The sequence below is a fragment of the Schistocerca nitens genome, chromosome 9 (assembly GCF_023898315.1).
Source record: "Schistocerca nitens isolate TAMUIC-IGC-003100 chromosome 9, iqSchNite1.1, whole genome shotgun sequence".
Taxonomy (NCBI): Eukaryota; Metazoa; Arthropoda; class Insecta; order Orthoptera; family Acrididae; genus Schistocerca; species Schistocerca nitens.
The window spans coordinates 357,300,563-357,325,056 of NC_064622.1; the positions used below are offsets into that span (position 1 = coordinate 357,300,563).

The 24,494-nt window shown below is 43.5% G+C and overlaps 1 protein-coding gene and 1 pseudogene across 4 annotated transcripts in view; one reads left to right on the forward strand and one right to left on the reverse strand.

Moving 5' to 3' along the window:
- The window catches only part of LOC126203836 (mucin-5AC), a 572,866-nt gene that overhangs the window by 432,145 nt on the left and 116,227 nt on the right, over positions 1–24,494 (forward strand). The gene's annotated exons all lie outside the window — the stretch shown is intronic.
- LOC126204831 (5S ribosomal RNA) lies at positions 20,599–20,716 on the reverse strand (annotated as a pseudogene).

The following is a 24,494-nucleotide window of genomic DNA, read 5'->3' on the forward strand; positions in this document are numbered from 1 at the left end:
AAAGTTTAGCAAATTCTGATTACAACTATTCATTCCGGCAGTGTGACGCTGTCACTAGCAACTAATGATGGCTCTGATGGCTCGATGTTTGACACATAGTTAACATCATAGCCACTGGGCGAATAATGATATAATCCTTCAACTTATTTTTATTTGATTATAAATTCAGTCGTGGACCACAAATGTTTGTCAGTTAGATTATTGATTTCGGTCAGCGATGAACACTTCGGAACTAAAAATAAGCAAACAGGGGTAGCTTGACGTACGATGTTTCCAAACTACACAAAATATGACAAAAAAATCTTCGTTCTACTTCGCTAGCAAACTGCAGATCTGTTATTTTATTACCAACTATTTGTCAAATCCTCTATTGCCCGGGCATTCATTTTGCCTGTTTTCTATTAGAAACGGAGAAAATGAACCGTGTTTGTAATGTGATACCGAAAAATTACATTTCCTTCATTTTATAATACATGTGGATTCCGTTGTATAATTGTACTGTTAATTTTGTAACATCATTTGAACTAGATTTTTAATAAAATCTCTCCTTCCTCGAAGTGGTATTTGTATAAAATACCCTAATTATGTCCAAGGACAATAGTTTTTCATTTAATTACATGTAATCGTGAACCGTCTTATGTGCTCTCGATTGGTGGCTGGATTATGATGGCACAGCTTGTCCGTTAAAAAAATATTTGTTCTGCTTTGTCGGTGAGCTGCAGACCTGTTATTTCATGATTCGACCGCATTTTGCAATGATATTGTATGTCTTTTGTCACATAGTTACTATTAATTTTCAATAAAACCACCTTCATTACAGTTTTGTTTTAACTAAAGCTCATGAACAGATGGTGTGGGACAAACAGCCCTCAACGTGCAGTGACATTTTATATATATTTTTTGTTTTATTGCGTGGGCGCGGTGTATGCGCTACAAAGGCTTTCTTTTTGTTCTGCTTCATTAACAAGCTGCACACTTCGTTTTAAAGGTAGACTGCATTGAATAATGATGCTCTGTAATTTTGTAACGTAGTATAATCTTTAACGAAACTTCATTGCGTGTTACACTTTGTTTTGAATTTAGTGTTTGCTGAAGTCAGCCCAAACAAATAGTGCTCATCACGTCTTCTCACATTAGCCTAGTCCGATATTTTTTTTTGTTGTCGATTTGTGTTAACAGGGACAGTAAAACGCGAAGAATAATCAGATTCTACAGCGACTCGGTAGCGGTACATGCTTGGCGGTAGCGGTCAGCGCGTACCGAGACACTGCTGCCGCTGCTGGATTTTTTTTTCTTTGCGTTTTACTGTCCCTGTTAACACAAATCGGTAAAGCGAATATCTGACTAGGCTAATCTGGAACCGCTCTACCGAACAAGCACGTAAAATTTCCCTTTAAAAATCATTCTGTCTGTAACGGAAACAAAGTGACTTATCTGTCGACACTGGACATCGAATGGAAGACGTGGTGAGCTTTATTTGTCTGGGCTGACTCCAACTTCACAACGTGAAAACGAAATTCAAAATATCTGCTGAAACACCAGAGAGAATGCGCCTGACGACTTTCAGGAGAGACACCCTGTTTTGAAATCTATTTCCGTTAAACTTTCTTTCGTACATTTAGTTAAAAACTATTTCTATTGAAATTATGGTAACTGACGTGCATTAGCGATATCTATCGTGCCAGAATGCAGGTGCGTCAGTCGTTGCTCCACGCAGTATATTTAGTTACCTAAAATTATCAACGTGTGTGGCGTAATGATGTCCATGGTACTCGGTACACTGTATTCACTCATGTATGGAAATGTTTAAATTTGCTTTTCGTGATTTCTGATTCTGTATTTTGTGTAATTTGGAAACATTGTACGTCAAGCTACCTCTGTTTCCTTGTTTTTATCTCTGAAGATGGCCATAGTTGACCGAAATTAGTAACCTGATTGATAAATGTATAGGCCGGCCGCGGTGATCTCGCGGTTCTAGGCGCTCAGTCCGGAACCGCGCGACTGCTACGGTCGCAGGTTCGAATCCTGCCTCGGGCATGGATGTGTGTGATGTCCTTAGGTTAGTTAGGTTTAAGTAGTTCTAAGTTCTAGGGGACTGATGATCACAGATGTTAAGTCCCATAGTGCTCAGAGCCATACTTCGTTACTGGATAGTCCCTGAAGTCTTTTTTTTCCTTTAATTAAAAAAAGCATGGCTACTTACTCTGTGTGAGGAGCAGGCGGCCCGGGGAATGGGGGGGGGAGGGGGAGAGATTCTTACGCTCTTCTCTCCCGAAGACCGGTTTGATGCAGCCTCCACGCTAGAATGTCTTGTGCAGGTCTCTACATAACTGCTGCACCCTACACCTGCTTGGTGTACGCAAGCTTTCGTGTCTCGTTACAATTTCTACTCCCCTCACTTCACAGCACTCTCAAATTACCTACCTCTTGATGCCTTGGCGTGTGTCATTCCAACAGATAACTCCTTTAAAGGAAATTGTGGCATCAGCCGAAGAATTGAAATAAAGAAGGTTCACCCTAACCTCCTGATATCAGACACTCTGACCGGTACTAAACGTTGTATGTCGATAGAGTATCAACCAAAACGCGATTTAGTTCGTGCTGTGTGCTGTCGTCCAGTAGAACATGCGTAAACAGTAATTAAAAGTAACACCAGAACTACGGATACGGGAAAAGCGTATCTGTGAACAATTATCTTGAAGATCTCGTGAGGGTGAGTTGGAAGAGCAAGAAGTCGTCGATCAAAAGGTCCTATGTTCAAGTCCCACTGATGACTTTTTTAGATTTTTACGCGTCTAACTTTATGGCAGAACATTTTCCTGACATGTGAAAGTAGTTTTCGGAGCTCGTAGCATGATTCTTTTGCCAGTCAGCTTTCGCTTAGTTACTTAAAAGTAGCAAACCTATTGAGTACATTTGTGTAGATAGGTGTGGTGTTCTGTCGGACATTGGCAACAGAACAGACACCAATAACCGGAACTGTAGAATAATGAAACAACTGCATCACAGCTGTGGGTTCACGCATAATACAGGAGAAAAAAATTGTGACCACTGTGATTTAACCCAGGATCCTTGGTACGACGATCTAACGCTCTGCAGACTTCCCCACGGAAACAATATGTATTAGCTATTCACAGTTAAGCTTTTCCTGTGCTCCTTAGTTCTGGCGTTACTTTTAATTAACGCTTACGCCCGTTCTGCTGGACGACAGCACATAGTAAGAAGTAAATCGGAGTTTTGGTTGATACTCTATCGATCCACAACGTTTGGTACCGATCAGAGTGACATCTGGAGGTTTGGGTGGAAGTGCCATAGTAAGGAACATTGACGTTTCGTGTGAAATGGTATCTACATGCCAAGCCCAGTAATGTGTAAATGGCTCAAACATCCACGAATGAAAATTTTGTACCAAATGCAACCAACAGATGGCATGCGATTTAACAGCTACTGCTGTTAACATACGTTTACTCCTAAGTGTTAGAAAAAATGGGGGAGGCACCAGATGGTAGTCCCGGTATCTTGGTGGACTGAAGCATGCCGCGATGAAATTCGCATGCGGAGACGTGCTCTCCGCGTTTTTAACCGTCATCCGACTATAGCCAAATGCTTTCATTATAAGCAGTTGCGTGGACAGTATCGTCGCGTTCTTCGGAATAGCAAAACAGCTAGCTGGATTTCAGTCACTAGTTCTTTCAACAATTTCACTCCCCTTCCGTCGTGTGGGCCAACCTCCGGCGGCTGTGCGGAACCAATATCCATTCCCCAATTTCTAGCCCGACACAGCAGACGGTGTCATCCTGGACCCTACTACTATCTCCCAACACTTTGGACCGTTATTTTGCGGAGATTTCGAGCTCCTTCCACTATCACCCTGCCTTCCTCCGTCGGAAACGAGCAGAGGCGGCTCGTGTGATACACTTCTCAGAATCGTGAGCGCTGTAATGCCTCCTTTACCATGAGGGAACTAGATAATGCTCTCACTTCATCCTGATCCTTTTCCCCAGGGCCAGACGTTTTTCATTTTCAGATGTTGCAGCATCTTTCTCTTGCGGGCAAGCACTTTCTGCTTCATACGTCCAACCGCATCTGGTCAGAGGGCACGTTTGCCAGACACTGGCGTGAAGCCACTGTCAAACCCATACCTAAGCCCAGTAAGGACAAACACCTTCCTCTCAATTTACTCACCACTGCACAGTCCACACTGTGTTTCGAGCGCACCGTTCTGCAGTTGACCATCTCGTCGCTTTGCCCACCCATGTCATGAATGTTATACTGCGGAAATCGCTTACTGTGGCCGTGTTTTTCGATCTGGAGAATGCCTAAGACACCTGCTGGAGGACTGGTATCCTCTTTACTCTCTTCCATGGCCGCTTGCCCCTTTACTTAATGAATTTTTATAAGACCGAGTTTTCAAGGTACGCGTGGGTTCTGCCTTGTCGGACACCTTTATCCAGGAAAACTGTGTGCCTCAGGATTCCTTCCTGAACGTCGTCCTCTTTGCTATCGCCGTTAATCCTATAATGGCCTGTCTCCCGCCGGGCATTTCTGGCTCCCTTTTTGTTACGATTTTGCCATCTATTGCAGTTCTTCACGGACCTGTCTCACTGAGCGGCGTCTTCAGCGATATCTCGATAGTCTTCACTCATGGAGCATCGACGATGGCTCTCGTTTTTCCACTTATAAAACAGCTTATATGAATTTATGGCCGCGCAGTTGGTTTCGTCCTTCGTCTTTACATCTTGGGCCTGTTGCTCTTCCGTTCGTTGAAACTACGAAATTCCTGGGGCTTATGCTCGATAGGAAACTTCCTTGGCCCTCCCACGTGTCTTACGTGACAGCCTGCAGTACGCGGGCCCTCAGGGTACTTCATGGGCAGCAGACCAAACCACCGTCTTCTTTTGTACCGGTCCATTATCCGTTCGAAACTACACTGGGTGTTTCGTTTATGGATCTGCACGTCCGTCCCTCTTACACCGTCTCAATGCTATTCACCATCGTGGTATCCGTTTAGCCACTGGCGACTTTTTCACTAGCTCGGTTGAGAGTCTGTATGCAAAAAGCTGCCGAACTACCTCTGTGACTTTCTCCTCAGCTGATATGCAAGCCATTTGTTTGCCATGTGTGGCCACTCATCCTATGCCTTCTCCTTCGACGACTCCTTTGATCGCCAGTATGGGGCGTATCCCACTTATGTTACCTTGTGGAGTTCGGTTTCGGCTCCTGCTCCGACAGCCTAAGTTCCCGGTGGGTAGAAACCCTCATCACCTTGGCTTCATGAGGCGGCCCTTATTCACATTGGCCTTCATTCGCTTCCTAAGGACACTACTCCATCCTTGCTCTATCGCCTTCACTTTCACGACCTTCGTATTGAACTTCGCGATTGTACCTTTTCCCCCCTCTTCCCCCCCTCTTCCCCCCTCTCCCCCCCCTCTCTCTCTCTCTCTCTCTGTGTGTGTGTGTGTGTGTGTGTGTGTGTGTGTGTGTGAGAGAGAGAGCTCTCCATTAGATGCGCAATCCACCTAATCTTCAGAATTCTTTTGTCACCCCACAGCTCAGTTCAACTTCGAGGCTGTGCCCATCTGTTTTGTTTGTTGTGACGCTTCAATTCCATATAATGACACTCCCACGGAATTTTCGCTGTATGTGCGCATGCATTAAATCATGGATTACGCAGCTCCTTCAAACGATGTAGGGAGCTTTCACAGATTTCCGTAACGTTGATAAATCATTTTAATATACACTGTATATGGAGTTAATTAATTCTCCTAGGTATGCTCTCTGATAAAAATTGACAATTGATGAAAAGTCATTTCTTTACCTATCCACCCGTATTGATAGACATAGGTCATTGCATCTGTAAAAATGTGACTGATACGTAACGTAACCCCATACGCAAATTTATTTTCGTATGGAGAATCAGTCTTTAAAGATTAAGAATTTTTGATTCACCTTATATAGGCGAGCGAAATTCACATTGCCTGATGTATTGATATATGCGTTGATAGGGAAATTGGTGCATTAACGCAACTTTTGTAGAACGTAAACGTCATGAACCGTCGAATACAGCTACGTGAATTACGATGTTAAGTAATAAACTCCGAAATTTATGTGATTTCGCCACGTGTTGGAATTTCTAATCTTTCTATCCTGCACATACTCATTTGGCATTCGTTCAGACGTACACTGTGACACACATGAATTTCATTTATAATTGTGCAACAAAAATCTACTAAAAACGTGTTAGTAAGATCGCATTTGCTTAGAGATCTATTGAGTGTGTTCGCGTAGCTATCTTAGCAGTTAACAGACACGAAGATTTGTGATAGACGAAGCAGGGTAAACATAGTTGCCTGCTTTATAAGTGACGTATTTCTCCGCTGGCGGCCTTCAGACGAATGACACATGTTCAAAGTGCAACTACGCTACTGTATCTCTAGATTTAGACGCTACTGACAGTTTGGCGAATACTAGTACCTTGCATGCAGTCTGCAACAACACCGTGTCGTTCCCGCTAATCGAATGAAGTATACCTCACTGTGTGAGAAATGAGAGTCCTGCAGTTTACAAGGGGGCCATCAGATCTGTTAGTCGTGGATTCTGATGAGCCTGCCACGTTGTCCATGGGTGCGAGCTCGTAACTGCCGAGGTACGTGTCCATTTCGGACTCGATCCGCGATGATACCTCTCAGTGTCTGCTTCTTGACCAGTGCCTGTTTTTTACCGCGTTGCTCTACGCCCTTTATCAGGCCACACAGTACATCCAGCGACACGGGCTTCCAAACTGTGACATCTGCTCACTCTCTCCTAGTGCTCTTCAGAGCCTTCACGCGGTGCACTCAGTCCACCTGTACAACGGACCCTAGGTTTCTTACTGTGGGGGGAGCTAACGTGGTATTCCTGTGGGTTCCTGGCCACGTCGGAGTGCCAGTGAACGAGGCTGCCGATGCAGCTGGGAGTCCACAATGGTCTTCGCTCTAGGGGAACAAACTCGGGGACATTAAACCTCTCCCAACAGTGTGGTCGACTTCCTTTCCGCCCTCACGTCGCCAGGTTGTCATTTTAGTCCGGCTGCGTGTAGGACAGTGCCGTTTTAGTCACCGCTGTTTGTTAAGTGGTGACCCTGCCTCACTCCGCTGTGTTCTTGACGGTGAGCCACTTTCTGATCCGGTGCCCATATTTTTTAACTGTTTACGTTTACGCCTATGTTTGCCGTCTACTATGTCAGATGTTTCAGCGGATGACCTCCGCTCTGTCGATCGCGTCTTACTTTTTATTCGCCGCAGCTGCATGGCGAAGCAAGTTGGACACCCCCATGGACACCCCCACCCCGCACGCGCATGCGCGATGACCTGCACCAACAATGTTTTCCGTGCTCAAGTTCTTGTCCTTAGCTGCTCCTCTTTTAAACTTAACTTGACTGGTTTGTTGCCTTTTTCGCCCCATGTTTTTATTTAGTACTTGTTTCTCCTTACGTTCTGATACAGGCGCTTATCACTTTAGCAGTTTTGCCCCGTAAAGAACAAAAAAAAAACCTACTAACGGTAGAGGTATAGTAGATGCGCATGAATAGGGTGACCAGATGCAATTGTTTAGAAAGGAGGACAAACAGCTTCAAAAAGGAGGATAAAATAAGAAAAAAGTGGACACATCAAACGGGTCCACTTCAGATATTTGGACAACTCACGTGACTGCCGGGAATTACCTGTAAAACTAGTAGTTAATTGTTACTAATGATCAGGTGGTGGTTAACTGAGCAATATAAAAAAAATTAAAAACATTGATTGTGGTGACAGTGTGGCGTCCATTGTTGTGTTATGTCAACAACACGGAATTGTTTACAAACCGAAAAACGTAAGACCATTTGCTTCCATTCATTCGACGCACCGCTACCAACATCTACAATTCAAGCAGCAGCTGACGTCATGTAAACTGCACTTTAACCTTCCGAATACAAATAAATTGAATGACTATGCAACAATGAAATAAAACCATGACAGTTAATCTGTCGAGTTGTTTCTTACCTTTATTGGCCACTGAGACGTACGTTCCAGCTCCATGTATCTTACATTCCGCTTCAAATTCATTTCTCCCTTTCTTAAAGCCTGATATTTGCAGGAAAGGACATTAGAAAATGTACACTTCCGTTTAGGCATAGCCAAATGTTTTACGTAACTCACTCGGTTACACTCACAAATCACACGTGCACTACGGGAAGCCAAGCCAATACAAAGTGAAGATACGAAACGAAAATTGTAAATAATCGATATTTGCATTCGCTTATAAGTAGATCAACGATAACATCGGCAATTCTGGTGTCACCTGCTAACACCGCCTTGGTGCGTGTTTATCACGAAGGCTGTGCCAGTAGTTAAAGTATTTAAGAAAAGAGCAATAGAACGAGACGAATTGTAAATTTAACTGTATTACGCTCAACTTTGCGAAAAAGCAGGACACTAAAAATCCGCCCGGACCCCGGAAAAGAGCTAAGAAGGACATGTCCGGGTTAATCCGGACGTCTGGTCACCCGATGCATGAAACTTAGACAGTTTTTTTCGCAAACTAGAAACCGTCACACTAAAAGTCGCTAGCCAGCTGTTCAGGGCAGGTCCCTCTATAACACACCGAAGATTCATCAAAATCCGTGATTAACAGATATCATGGTCCCCCTCCTATGCATTTCACCTGGTAATCATTCTTTTACGGTGGTCACACGAGAAACCCTTTAAGTTTTGTGCCATTAATTAAAATAGATTCCGTCAGTAATGACATACGGCTCGCACATTGTGAAGTCACACCTGTGGTGTTTTTAATAAGGGAGAAGTAGAAGCCGACCTCGGGGAAGATCAGTTTGGATTCCGTAGAAATATAGGAACACGTGAGAGGCAATACTGACCCTACGACTTACCTTAGAAGCTAGATTAAGGAAAGGCAAACCTACGTTTCTAGCATTTGTAGACTTAGAGAAAGCTTTTGACAATGTTGACTGGAATACTCTCTTTCAAATTCTAAAGGTGGCAGGGGTAAAATACAGGGAGCGAAAGGCTATTTACAATTTGTGCAAAAACCTGATGGCAGCTACGAGAGTCGAGGGGCATGAAAAGGAAGCAGTGGTTGGGAAGGGAGTGAGACAAGGTTGTAGCCTCTCCCCGATGTTATTCAATCTGTATATTGAGCAAGCAGTGAAGGCAACAAAAGAAAAATTCGGAGTAGGTATTAAAATCCATGGAGAAGAAATAAAGACTTTGAGGTTCGCCGATGACATGGTAATTCTGTCAGAGACAGCAAAGGACTTAGAGGAGCAGTTGAACGGAATGGATAGTGTCTTGAAAGGAGGATATAAGATGAACATCAACAAAAGCAAAATGAGGATAATGGAATGTAGTCGAATAAAGTCGGGTGATGCTGCGGGAATTAGATTAGGAAATGAGACACTTAAAGTAGTAAAAGAGTTTTGCTATTTGGGGAGCAAAATAACTGATGATGGTCGAAGTAGAGAGGATATAAAATGTAGACTGGCAATGACAAGGAAAGCGTTTCTGAAGAAGAGAAATTTGGTAACATCGAGTATAGATTTAAGTGTCAGGAAGTCGTTTCTGAAAGTATTTGTATGGAGTGTAGCCATGTATGGAAGTGAAACATGGACGATAACTAGTTTGGACAAGAAGAGAATAGAAGCTTTCGAAATGTGGTGCTACAGAAGAATGCTGAAGATTAGATGGGTAGATCATATAACTAATGAGGTATTGAATAGGATTGGGGAGAAGAGAAGTTTGTGGCACTACTTGACTAGAAGAAGGGATCGTTTGGTAAGACATGTTCTGAGGCATCAAGGAATCACCAATTTAGTATTGGAGGGCAGTGTGGAGGGTAATAATTGTAGAGGGAGACCAAGAGATGAATACTCCAAGCAGATTCAGAAGGACGTAGGCTGCAGTAGGCACTGTGAGATGAAGAAGCTTGCACAGGATAGAGTAGCATGGAGAGCTGCATCAAACCAGTCTCAGGACTGAAGACCACCACCACAACAAAAACAACAATAACAACGTTAGCAATATCTAGAGAACGTAAAAGAGCTTTATGCGATCGATAATCTCATTTTATGTGGCTTTAGGTGATATCGTGCCAAGAAGACGGTTCTTATTGGTAAGAACAAAATTTCGCTCGTGTGTAGGTGCGAAATAAGACGCCGTCTAATTCCCTAGCCCGTGCAGACGAAGAAACAGATATAAAATGATCTTCCCCTTCTTACGTCAGAGAAGGGTATCCTTGGGTTTCGTGTTACGGAAAAGTATCTGCGCATGTATAGCTTCTATTTCCTCATCGGTACTGCGTTTTGTGTGTTCTTTTGTGCAAAAAGGTTTTGCAGGTACACACCCTACCTTACAGCGAACTCTAAAGACTCTTGTTTAGACTTGCTGAGTATCTGACCACATAAACATGTACACCTTGCTAATTACTATAAGAAAGTGACTAGCGTAAGGGTCACTTCGTCGCAGCTTGGGGTTTCTTTCCTGTTCCATTAAGAGTAACACTGAGTTATAAGAAGAATTATTGTTTATGCCCCTCTGAGCGAGCTATTTTTTGTTTTTCTCTTAACGTTTTCTACGGGAGTGTCGTGCAGGTAGCTCAAATTTGTTCACTAATCGCTCTATAATAATCACTTATTAAGATTTTAGAAGTGCGTTTCATTACATACTACGCGTCACTTAAATACGTACTGTCTTAGATTATACATCATTTCGTTTCCTCCACGGCTTGTCAGACAGATATAACCATTTAACTCAAAGGTGTTATCGATCGAAGAAAGGCAACTCACTGGTATTAAATACAACTGAAGATTCTTCTATTCGCTCGATTTCACATCTTTGTTCAGCCATATGTGACTTCCAGATATTGGCAGCCACGTAAACAACGTTCAAGATTCGATCTCTCGGGTTTTCTTGGCGCTGTTGATTAACAGTGCGCTTCTACATCTACATACATACTTCGCAAGCCATCTTACAGTGCCGTACACCACTGCTAGTCATTTCCTCTCCTGTTTCACTCGCAAATAGAACGAGGGAAAAACGACTGCCTCCGTATGGAGCCCTCATGCGAAATGTTTGGTGGCGGCAGCAGAATCGTTCTGTAATCAACTTCTTGTTCCGATTTTCTCTCTCTCGCTCGTGTGTGTGTGTGTGTGTGTGTGTGTGTGTGTGTGTGTGTGTGTGTGTGTGTGTGTGTGTGTGTGTGTTCCTCTAAAATAATGTTGCTTTTCCTCCAGGGATTCCTATTGGAATTTCGGAAGCATCTCCGTAACACTTGCGTGTTGTTCGAACCCACCAGTAAGAAATCTAGCAGCTCACCTCTGAATTGCTTCGAAGTCTTCGTTTAATCCGATCTGGTGCGGATCCCAAACACTCTAGTAGTACTTAAGAATAGGGTGCATCAGCGTCCTATTTGCTGTCTCCTTTGCATATGAATCACACTTTCCCGAAATTCTCCTAATGAACCGAAGTCGACCAATTCGCCTTTCCTGCCACAATTTTCACATGCTCGTTTTGTTACATATTTCTTTGTAACGTTACGCCCATATTTAGACGACGAGAGTGTATCAAGCAGGACACTACTAATGCTGTATCTTAACCTTACGTGTTTTCGTACTCCCTTTGCGTTAACGTACATTTTTCTAGATTTTCACCTGCTAGTCAGTAAACCAATTAGCAATTTTGTCTAAGTCATTTTTCATCATCCTGCATTCACTCATCTGAGACACTTTCTCAGAACCATTAGCGATCCTATCTCACTTCCTTGGGACACTCTTGATGAAACCCTTTGACGAACTTTCGCCGTCGAGGACAGCACGCAGAGTTCTGTTATTTAAGAACTCTTCGAGCCACTCACACATTTGTTAACCTATTGCGTATGCTCGGCTTTTCGTTAACAGTCTGCATTGTGGCAACGTGTCAAATTCTTTTCGGAAATCTAGAAATATTGAATCTGCCTATTGCCCTTCATTCATATGTCGCAGTGTATCCTGTGACAAAAGGGTAAGCTGACTTTCGGAAGAGCGATGCTTTCTAAAACCGTACTGATTCGAGAACATAAGCTTCTCTCTCTCAAGTAGATTTATTCTACTCGAATTGAGAATATATTCAGGTATTCGTCGTTTGGAACTTTGCACTGGGCGAGAGATTCTCTATAAATGCAAGCCAAGTAAGGAGCCAGTACCATAAGTGCTCTTCATGAAGCCGAATTGGGATTCCATCCGGACCTAGCGACTTCTTTGTTTTCAACTCTTTCTTCAGTTGTTTCTCTATACGGGGATGTCGTGAGTCTGTTCGATGGTCAAACGACGGTATGTCTGTACGATTCTTCTGCGTGAACGATTTATTAAACGCGAAATTTAAAACTGGATGGAAGCCTTAGAGCCACTGTATGCTTCGTGCATAGATTCTTTCACAGACTCATGAATCTCTACTAACCTTGCCTGTCGTTATTTGCCGGCCGAAGTGGCGCTGCGGTTCTAGGCGCTGCAGTCTGGAACCGCGAGACCGCTACGGTCGCAGGTTCGAATCCTGCCTCGGGCATGGATGTGTGTGATGTCCTTAGGTTAAAGTTCTAGGGGACTAATGACCTCAGAAGATGAGTCCCATAGTACTCAGAGCCTTTTTTTTGTCGTTATTTGCGCCTTTGTTTTGAACCGAAAGTACAACAGTCTTTGCTTCCTCAACATTTTCCGAATTTCGTTGTTAATCCGCGATGGATCGTTTCAGTCCTTCGTCCACGGCACGTACAGGGTTATTACAAATGATTGAAGCGATTTCACAGCTCTACAATAACTTTATTATTTGAGATATTTTCACAATGCTTTGCACACACATACAGAAACTCACAAAGTTTTTTTAGGCATTCACAAATGTTCGATATGTGCCCCTTTAGTGATTCGGCAGACATCAAGCCGATAATCAAGTTCCTCCCACACTCGGCGTAGCATGTCCCCATCAATGAGTTGGAAAGCATCGTTGATGCGAGCTCGCAGTTCTGGCACGTTTCTTGGTAGAGGAGGTTTAAACACTGAATCTTTCACATAACCCCACAGAAAGAAATCGCATGGTGTTAAGTCGTGAGAGCGTGGAGGCCATGACATGAATTGCTGATCATGATCTCCACCACGACCGATCCATCGGTTTTCCAATATCCTGTTTAAGAAATGCCGAACATCATGATGGAAGTGCGGTGGAGCACCATCCTGTTGAAAGATGAAGTCGGCGCTGTCGGTCTCCAGTTGTGGCATGAGCCAATTTTCCAGCATGTCCAGATACACGTGTCCTGTAACGTTTTTTTCGCAGAAGAAAAAGGGGCCGTAAACTTTAAACCGTGAGATTGCACAAAACACGTTAACTTTTGGTGAAAAGCGGATTTGCTGCACGAATGAGTGATGATTCTCTACCGCCCAGATTCGCACATTGTGTCTGTTCACTTCACCATTAAGAAAAAATGTTGCTTCATCACTGAAAACAAGTTTCGCACTGAATGCATCCTCTTCCATGAGCTGTTGCAACCGCGCCGAAAATTCAAAGCGTTTGACTTTGTCATCGGGTGTCAGGGCTTGTAGCAATTGTAAACGGTAAGGCTTCTGTTTTAGTCTTTTCTTGTAGCAATTGTAAACGGTAAGGCTTCTGTTTTAGCCTTTTCCATAAGATTTTCCAAACCGTCAGCTGTGGTACGTTTAGCTCCCTGCTTGCTTTATTCGTCGACTTCCGCGGGCTACACGTGAGACTTGCCCGCACGCGTTCAACCGTTTCTTCGCTCACTGCAGGCCGACCCGTTGATTTCCCCTTACAGAGGCATCCAGAAGCTTTAAGCTGCGCATACCATCGCCGAATGGAGTTAGCAGTTGGTGGATCTTTGTTGAACTTCGTCCTGAAGTGTCGTTGCACTGTTATGACTGACTGATGTGAGTGCATTTCAAGCACGACATACGCTTTCTCGGCTCCTGTTGCCATTTTGTCTCACTGCGCTCTCGAGCGATCTGGCGGCAGAAACCTGAAGTGCGGCTTCAGCCGAACAAAACCTTGAGTTTTTCTACGTATCTGTAGTGTGTCGTGACCATATGTCAATGAATGGAGCTACAGTGAATTTATGAAATCGCTTCAATCGTTTGTAATAGCCCTGTACTTATCCAAAGAACGATTTACAATATGTTCAAACTTTGTCCAGAATACCTCTGCGTCCATCATAATGGGACTACATGATGTCAGTGAGTTGTGTAAGATGCTGACAAATGCTCATATGCTGTTTCTAACTGAAACACTCTCCTCGTCTTCTTAACGGTTTTATTAACTTTCGTAACCATAGTGTCATGTCTTCATGGTCACTAATCCCAGCCTCTATACTGAAGCCGTCGATAAGGTCCGGCCTGTTCCGGGTGTCCTGTCGAGTTGCTGTTTCCATTTTCTGCACAATATTTCGACGATACGCCCAGCTATCTTCTTCAGATGCTGCGAGTTTTGCTGTTACGGTCACTCGCTGCCTGATCCCCGCCAGTCTGGTTGGAGTCCAGAAAGCGAGTACACACGACAGCAGAACCTGAAAAAGATGGCAGGGCGTATCGTCGAAATATCGTGCAAGAAATGAAAACAGCAACTCGACAGGACACTCGGGAAGCAAACAGTTAAAAATTGAAGATTATTTAATTCGTGATACCTTCGAGGAAGTGCTCAGTCCAGTCGCAAAGCTGGCCAGAGATCCAACAGAAACTGTTTCCGTCAAAAGAGATGAGTCAGCTGGAGAATCGAAAACTTTTTGAAGATGAAGAAACATGCAAGTAATTCAATTATTATTGCATCCTCCGACTTAAGCTTACTATTTAATTAGAGAAAATCTTAGGCCAGATGAGTTTCGCTTTTATTTCGAAAGCATCTTCTGAGGTCATTCTGGATATAGGCGTACGTATGTTTGTACTTCTGGTTGTTACAGATTAAAAACAGTGTTACTTTATAAAGTTGGCGTGCAATTTACTAACTGTGTTTCTGTTTCTTGTTCATATATTCTGCAAACGATGCTTTTTCCTTCGTCGTTCGGAGGTCGAGATCGAAAGCATTTGGCATTCTCTTGCCTTTTTTGGAAGTACTTTTTCCTGCAATGTATTGGCGTTCTTTGCACTTCACCTCACTTCAGAAATACAACGTACATGTTTTTCCATTCAGTAGTGCGTTATTTATGTTTGTTCATTTGTTTTTCGTGTTGGATGTGAGCGTTGCAAACCCGTTAATTTATACACTACCTGATTATATCAATCCATTGATTCTAGGATAATCTGTGAAAAGAGCAAGTTGGGTTTCACTTGGTTTCACACGATAGGTTTTATCAGGCAGAATTCATGCTAGTTTGCGTAGAGTTTATTTGGTTCCAGGCGTGTTTGTTCGAACCGAGAATAGTTTCTAGAATAGAAATTCCATAGTGGTAGTAACATGACGTGTGTTTTACATAAGTTCTGCTAATTTTGTGTGAATTACCTGTGCTGCCTACCAACAACTGTCTTGGTACGCACCCGACAGCGTGCGCTACCTAACATGTTCCGAAGCATCGCACTCTTCCGGGGCACATACCTCACGTTATGGTTGGGATAGAAAGGTAGGGTCAAGTGTCTTGGACGGCCCTTAGGCTAAAGACGATTTATACACACAACAGTGTGTCATTATCTTACAGTACAGGGTGAAAGTATGATACTACGCGCGTCCTTCTGCTTATACCAATGGAGCAAATCGGTTGGTTCATTTTGCATTTGATGTGGCCTACGGCGGACCTAGAGGGAATAACGGAGGCACCATCAGTTCAAGGGCGGTTCCTTAGGAAACCCGAAAAAAGATTTTTTTTTTGCCATTTGGCGTACGAAAATCGAGACAGCTAAGCACAGCAAAGGGCTGAAATTTTTACGATATGTACCTAAGCTTGAAAACCTTCGTGATATTTTCTCCGTTTCCGAGATGCAAAAGTTCAAAATTACGCTACTAGTACATGTAAAATACGCTCGTAATTTGCAGTTTGAGGCGAAAACTCGGTTTATAAAGTGACGTAGCACGGAGAAATATGCTTTAAATTGTCGCCGTTATCTTATGTTGTAGTTCTGAAACAAACGTAAAACTTTTTGCACATAAAATGCTACCTGAATTGTAAAATTAGTTCCGTATTATTTCAAATAAACGTAAGGAAACTTTGGTTCGGCATAGACCTTTCAGTGCTCTGCCGAATTTTTCTCCCATATTTATATAGTTCTACTTCCGTTCTTCCCTTTGTGTAATAGAAGTGTACTTGGAACTACGCTAACGAATAAAATACATCAAATAGGTTCTAAGACAGAGAATACCATATTCTTGTTAGATTGCCTTCAGACGTACGTATGAAAGAGGTAAGAAACTCTTAATAATCTTATCTAGTTAGCACCATGTATAGAGCACTTCTCAACTCAGTTTCTTCCATATGGTATTGGCCCGTTGTAGACATGGCATTGTCGGGCGCGGGGCGCAACATTTTTATTGTATTTCAGTGTGTGCAACAGTTTAGGAAGCTAAACTTGTTTTTGAAGGTACTTTAATTAAATGTGTGATTATTAGTCATTGTTGCGGCAACTGGAGATGACAGACAGGGTCGCAGTAAGGGAACTTCGCAAATCTTCGCACTCTCTAGAGAAGATTTTTAACGCGTTTTCGTCCGCTTTCGTAGCAGCGACAGATACATCGAGGACAGGCCAAAGGAACGCCTTTGCAGGATGCCCACCAATGCGTTAACGCTACCGGTATGCATAAGTTTCTAAAGATTAAGTAGCCTTGTTACACGGAGCCTAATCCAAAGAGTCAGTGAAGTGACCAGAAGTCGTCTCCAAGCCGGAGACAACTTCCACTTCCAAACAAGAACGAGAGCAGCGAGACGGAGCAGAATATGGCGCGTTGCAAATACAATCCGGAAGAGGCGAACTGGCAGCGCCGCAACCGTGCCAATTCGCCGGCACGACACGCGCCCACGTGACTTGGCCGCTTCCGGCCCACGTGGTCAGCAGGGCACGCGACCATAGACGGCAGTGCCCAGTTGCCTCCGCCAACGCCTGCACTAAAGATACGCAAAACTATACTCTGTTCTCTGAAAGTTTCACACGGAAGTGTTTACGTTGCTATATATATTCCCCCGGGTTTGTTATTACCCCATTGGGATGTACGTCTCGCGGAATCGCGAAACATTTGTGCTGAGAGCTCGCGCTCGCACATTGCCTTATTGGCGAACAGACTCCATCTGCGTTACCCTCACGACCGCTGGGATCCACGCCGTGCTAGAGCCTCAGCATTAACGCATCGTAGAAGCAGAACAACAAAACGTCAAATTGCAACTACCTTTGTCCTGGACCGGAACTCGAAGCCGAGAACTTTGCCTTTCCCCGGCAAGTGTTCTACCGACTGAGTTATCGACGACCCGCCCTTACAGCTCTTACTTCCATCAGGACCTCATCTCCTACCTTCCAAACTTTGCCATAGTTCTCCTGCATACCTTGCGCGACTAACACCTCTGGAAGGACGGATATTGCTGAGACACAGCCTGGGGCATTGTTTCCAGAATGAATTTTAATTCTGTAGCTTGGTGTGCACTGAAGTGAAATTTCCTGGAAGATAAAAACTGAGCGTCGGGCCTGGATTCGAACACGGGACCTTTGCCTTACGCAGGCAAGTGCTCTATCGATTGAGCACGACTCAAATCAGTGCACACGTCGTTGCAGAGCGAAATTCATTCTGGAAACAATACCTGATCCGTAAAAACAATGACTAGCAGGCAAACAGTATAGCTTCAAATTCCATTATGCAGCAAATGAAGCTGACGGAACGGAATACAGACGTCTACAAAATGTGATGGGCAGAAAATAGAAAAGAAGTAAGCAGTAATTTGTAGAAGACAGGTGCAAGACTGTGGAAGCATGAGACTAGGGGAAAGATAGGTACCACCAATTTTATTGTAGTCTTCAGTCAGACTACTGGTTCAATGCTGCTCTCCATGCTACTGTCCTGTACAGGTCTTCATCTCTAAATAACCATAACGTCAACATCCTTCAGAATCTGCTTACTGTATTCATCTGTCTGTCTCCTCAGCATACTACCCTCCAACACTAAATTATGCCATAAATTGCTTTCCCCACCAATACCTCCTCATTAGTTACCCGATCCTCCCATCTAATCTTTGGCGTTCTTCTGTAGCACCACATTTCGAAAGCTTCTGTTCTCGTCAAAACTGCTTATCATCCATGTTTCACTTCCTTGATAGCGATCGTTCATATTGGAAAAAATGGGACTGCGTTTACTTACTCTTACTGAACTCTCAGCGACATTTATATCACTTGCAGAAGAACGCATAATGTAAGTTGCGTTCTTACCATACTATGGTATGTTGCAGAAGCTTTCTCAATTTCTGTTGTTGTTGTTGTTGTTGTTGTTGTTGTGGTGGTGGTGGTGGTGGTGGTGGTGGTTCAGTCTGAAGACTGGTTTGGTGCAGCTCTACACACTGCACTATTTTGTACAAGCCTTTTCATCTCCGAATAATTATCGCATTTTACATTCCATTTTAACCCCCATGCATTCTTCCATTACGAAATTGGCGATTTTTTCTTGCTTCAGGATGTGACCTGTCAGCCCATCCCTTGTTTAGTCAACTTGTGTCACAAATTCCTTTTTCGCTATTTAGATGATGTACCTCCCATCTGATTTTCAACATTCTTCACATCTTAGTAGCTTCTATTCTCTTTTTATTTGAACTGCTTATCATTCACGAACTCCCATCCTCAGGTGGCTTTATATATATAATGTGTGTGTGTGTGTGTGTGTGTGTGTGTGTGTGTGTTTGTTTTATTTCGACTTCGGGGTAATTTGTAGTTCTCTAGTACAGAAACAGAAAATAATACACTGTTCCAGAACTTCGCTCAATGGAGCTGTTCGACAAAAAAAAACTTAAGAACGTAAATTTAAAAGTGGAAATGAACAACTAAAATAAAATATCTGCCCTGGACAGAGGCTCCTTTCTCTGTTGTATTACATCATATACAAACCGTTGTACTTTGTAAACAAAGATAGTGTCTGATAGGTGCAAGGAATTTATATAGCAAAAACAGAAACACTGTTTCAGAGCACAAAGAACATGCAGCAAAGTAAGATCGTTACTTTGGAGTAATCTTTTTTTGAATAATTGCAGAGATATGTCAGATTAAATATTTTAAGTGATACACGAATCCTTTTGTCAGGTTTGCTAGTTTTGCCTCTCTGCTGTATATGGAACGCCGATGGACTGCATCTCATCGTCATCATCCTTCATGAGAATTTGCATGATGCCGCACGTCAAACCTTGCTCCTGCGTATGTGGCGTTGAGAGATAGTGCAACATTTACCGTATTCACGCTATTTGAAGGAAACTCTTCGTGGCATGGGCTAGAACACAAGAGACGCCATCATTGGTACCATAGGCCAATCGTTTGCGAGAACGCCAGACATGAATGCGCTTACGGCGTACGACGCCGTCCATATATTATGAGGGGGAAGGTGATGTAGATGCGGAGCGATTATACGAGGGCTGTTCTTAAAGTAAGGTCCGATCGGTAACGAAATGGAAATCACAGCGAAAATTAAAAATGTTTCATTTAAGAGTTAGCTACACCTTCCAACTTCTTTTCTGCACAGCCTCCGCTCTGACTGAGACGTTTGTCGTAGCATTGTACCAACTTTCCAATAACCTCGTCACAGAAGGCAGCCGCCTGTGCTTGTTGCCAATTCTCTACGTTGATCTGCAGCATGTTGACTGTGCCAAAATGTTGTCTTCATATTCAGCGGTTCATGTGAGCAGAGAGGGAACTTGGGGGAGCCAAGTCCGGGCTGTGTGATGGGTGAGGAAACACTTCCCATAGCAAACGCTGCAGGAGCCACCTTATTAGCCGGCCGGTGTGGCCGTGCGGTTCTAAGCGCTTCAGTTTGGAACCGTGTGACCGCTACGGTCGCAGGTTCGAATCCTGCCTCGGGCATGGATGTGTGTGATGTCCTTAGGTTAGTTAGGTTTAAGTAGTTCTAAGTTCTAGGGGACTGATGACCTCAGATGTTAAGTCCCATAGTGCTCAGAGCCATTCGAACCATTTGAGCCACCTTATTGCCCCTGCAGTATGCGGTCGAGGATTGTCACGAAGAACGAAATGCATGACAATTGTTGCGTGGGCTGCATGAAATCAGGCGATATCCGGATGTGATTGATGGTCATACTAGAGACACTGTCCAACACATCTATGCGAAGCTTCATCGGATTTTCACTATGGTTTCCATTTCGCGATCGTTCGGACCTTACTTCCTGAATAGCCCTCGTATAGGTGAATTTCAGTCATTAACAAAAAAAAAAAAAAAACACTCCGTCTTCAGGCCACAAGTGGCCCATCGGGTTCATCCGACCGCCGTGTCATCCTGAGCTGAGAAGGCGGATAGGAGGGGCGTGTGGTCAGCACACCGCTCTCCCGGTCACGATGATTTTCTTTGACCGGAGCCGCTATTGTTCGGTCGAGTAGCTCCTCAGTTGTCATCACGAGGCTGAGTGCACCCCGAAAAATGGCAACAGCGCATGGCGGCCTGGATGGTCACCCATCCAAGTGGCGCCCACGCCCGACAGCGCTTAACTTCGGTGATCTCACGGGAACCGGTGCATCCACTGCGGCAAGGACGTTGCCTTCTGTCAGTGAAGGTAGGTTTAAATTATAAGTGTTGCCACTACTTTTTATCCACTCCATGTATATAGCTTAAACTTTGTACGTATTTATGAAATCAGGTGACGGCGAAGAACATAAAATACGGGGTGTTCAAAAAGTCTCTCCGCAGTGCCATATGATTGTTAGCCGCACGTGCCGTATGAGTGTTTGCCTGCCTGGGTTACTTCCCTTCAAATGGACTCTCCCGACATTCCACTGTTTAGTTTATCTCAGCCAGCATCAGTAGTACCGTTGGTGTGTGTCGTTGCGTGTTGACGTGAACGTTCAAGTTTAGTTCCTTTGTTCGTTTGTTTCGTTTTTGTCACTGTTAAAATGTTAACCATTGAAGAACGTGTTTTATAGTCGAACAAGTGTTCAAAGCTGGCGGTAAATACACAGTTTCAGTTCGTCAAACATTTAATTCAGTTTTCCCGGAGACAACACTCCCACATCGCGATACTGTGGGAGATCTGATTAACAAATTTCGAAGTACGGGTTCAGTGACAGATGCACCGAGTAGTGGTAGTCCTACCGTTTCGTCTGAGGAAAAACTTATCGATATTTGCGATAAAATGTCCGTGAGTCCTAACAACTCAGTAAGAAAACTCGCCCAGAAAATTGATGTTAATGTCGGAATGGCCCACACAGCTGTAAGGAAAAAATTGGAACTTTTCCCATACAAAGTGACAGTCGTGCAAGAACTGAAAAATACTGATCATGGCAAGAGACTGCATTATTGTCAGTGGTTCAAAAATTTCATACAACAAAATGGAAGGGATATTCGTACTGAAACGTTTTTCACTGATGAGGCGTGGTTTCATTTATCCGGGTACATGAACTCGCAAAATTCTCGTATGTGGAGTACTGCAAATCCATTGTGTATTCATGAGGAACCACTTCATTCTATGAAAATAGGAGTTTGGATTGCAATTTCTAGACGTCGGATTGTGGGCCCTATATTTTTCAACGAAACAATAAACGCATAACGATACTGCAGTGATATTCTGTACCCATTCATAGGAGAACTTCTGTTAAGTGAAATACTGAACGGTTATTTTCAACAAGATGGTGCAACCACGCATACAGCTCGCGGTTCAATGCCACTGCTTGCTGATGCTTTTGGTGATCGCATAATTTCATAGTGACTTTGGCCTCCACGATCGCGTGACCTAACACCACCTGACTTTTTCTTCTACGGTGCAGTGAAAGCAACTGTCTATAGAAACTGCCCAAAATCCATCAATGAATTGAAAACTGCTATATCCACTTTCACTGCTTCTGTTACAGAAGAAATGTTACAGCTTGTGTTTGGAAACATGATTATACGAATTGAATTCTGTATTCAGCAACAGGGGGGACACTTTCAACATTTAATGTGAAAATTTGTGAGTACAAATGAATAGTCAATAAATTGATAACTTGTATTTCACTGAGTTTCATTTCGGTATATTCACTGCGACATACGACACGCACGGCTAACCATCATACGGCACTGCGAAGAAACTTTTTGAACACCCCGTACAACAATTACGTCGTCAAGCGCCATTTGAAATATTTAATCAGACACATCGGTTCAGCTACAACATAAGATCTCCACAATGCTTCGAGACTTGTTCCAAAATAATGGTTTTGTTTTGCCTTACGTGCTTTGAACTTCGTAATAGTGTTTCCGGTTTTGTTAAATCTTCTTTGCACCTATCAGTTACTAGTCACCATCTTTGTCTACAAAGTGCGATAGTTTTTATAGAACCTGTTACCACAGGTGGTACTTTTAGTTGTTTGCACATTTAAATTTACGTTCAGCTTTTTTGTCAAAGATCTCCATAGAGCCAAGTTCTTAAATAGTGTTTTGTTTTCTCTACTACACAGGTTACCCCAAAGTCGTAGCACAACACACAACTCAGATTAATACAAATAAATCCACCTGATGATAGAGCTCTCAACATCTCTGAAACGCGTTGTAGAAATAAATTAAAAACTAACTTGTAAGAGTAAACTTGTTGTTTCATTCGACTTCTTAGCACGTAAATTTTTCTTAGCACGTAAATTTATATTCTATGATGATAAATTACTGTTTTTCAGAAAGATTTTCGTGCTAGAGCCAGTCTGCACTTTATATCTTCTCTACTTCTCCCATTATCATTTATTTTGTTCCCCAGATAGCTAAACTGTTGTACATAGATTTATTATAGTAATTTTCCCTAATTAACTTGTTTATTGTAAAGTCTTTCAATGTCTTCGGGAAAGTGGAGGACGGGAGATACACTATGTGACCAAAAGTATCCGGATTCCCCCAAAAACATACATAATATGAAAATATTAGGTGCATTGTGCTGCCAGGTACTCCATATCAGCAACCTCAGTAGTCATTGCACATCGTGAGAGAGCAGAATGGGGCGCTCCGCGGAACTCACGGACTTCGAACGTGGTCAGGTGATTGGGTGTCACTTGTGTCATGTCTGTACGCGAGAGTTCCACACTCCTAAACGGCCCTAGGTCCACTGTTTTCGATGTGATAGCGAAGTGGAAACGTGAAGTGACACGTAGAGCACAAAAGCGTACAGGCCGACCTCGTCTGTTGACTGACAGAGAACGCATACAGTTGAAGAGAGTCGTAATGTGTAATAGGCAGACATCTATCCAGACCATCACACAGGAATTCCAAACTGCATCAGGATCCACTGCAAAAACTACTACAATTAGGCGGGAGGTGAGAAAACTTGGATTTTATGGTCGAGCGTAAACATTGGACGATTGAACAGTAGAAAAACGTTGTGTGGAGTGACGAATCACGGTACACAATGTGCCGATTCGATGGTAGTGTGTGGGTATGCCGAATGCCCGGTGAACGTCATCTGTCAGAGCTTGTTGTACCAACAGTAAAATTCGGGGGCGGTGGTGTTATGGTGTGGCCGTGTTTTTCATGGAGGGGCCTAGCACCCCTTGTTGTTTTGCGTGGCACTATCACAGCACAGGCCTACATTGATGTTTTAAGCACCTTCTTGCTTCCTACTGTTGAGGAGGAATTTGGGGATGGCGATTGCATCTTTCAACACGATCGAGCACCTGTTCATAATGCACGGCCTGTGGCGGAGTGGTTACTCGACAATAGCATCCCGGTAATGGACATCTGCAGAGTCCTGACCTGAATCCTATAGAACACCTTTGGGATGTTTTGGAACGCCGACTTCGTGCCAGGCCTTACCGACCGACATCGAGACACCTCCTCAGTGCAGCACTCCATGAAGAATGGGCTGCCATTCTCCAAGAAATGTTCCAGCACCTGATTGAACGTATACCTTCTAGAGTGGAAGCTGTCATCAAAGCTAAGGGTGGGCCAACACCGTATTGAATTCCAGCATTACCAGTGGAGGGCGCCACGAACTCTTTTTCATTTTCAGCCAAGTGTCCGGATGCTTTTGATCGTATAGTGTAACATGTAACGCCCCGTCGACAGAAGACACTGTCAATAAGCTGGATCAGGTATGCAAAGAGCAAAACTGCTGTTTCATTTATTATCAAAAATCTCCAGGTGATGTGCTAAAAATTAAGTTGCAGTTTCAGCTGCTAAGCGATATTTATGGGGTAAAGAACGCGAAACGGCGCTTTGCGTCTGGGTAACCTTTACCACGTTTCTCAGCTGTCTGCGTCATATCGTTGAACTCCGCAAGGCTATCAAATGCTCTTTGAAAATGAGCGTCCTGCGTCTTCCCTGCTATCGATGGGTACATTTAAATTATTAAACGTAGTGTGAAATATC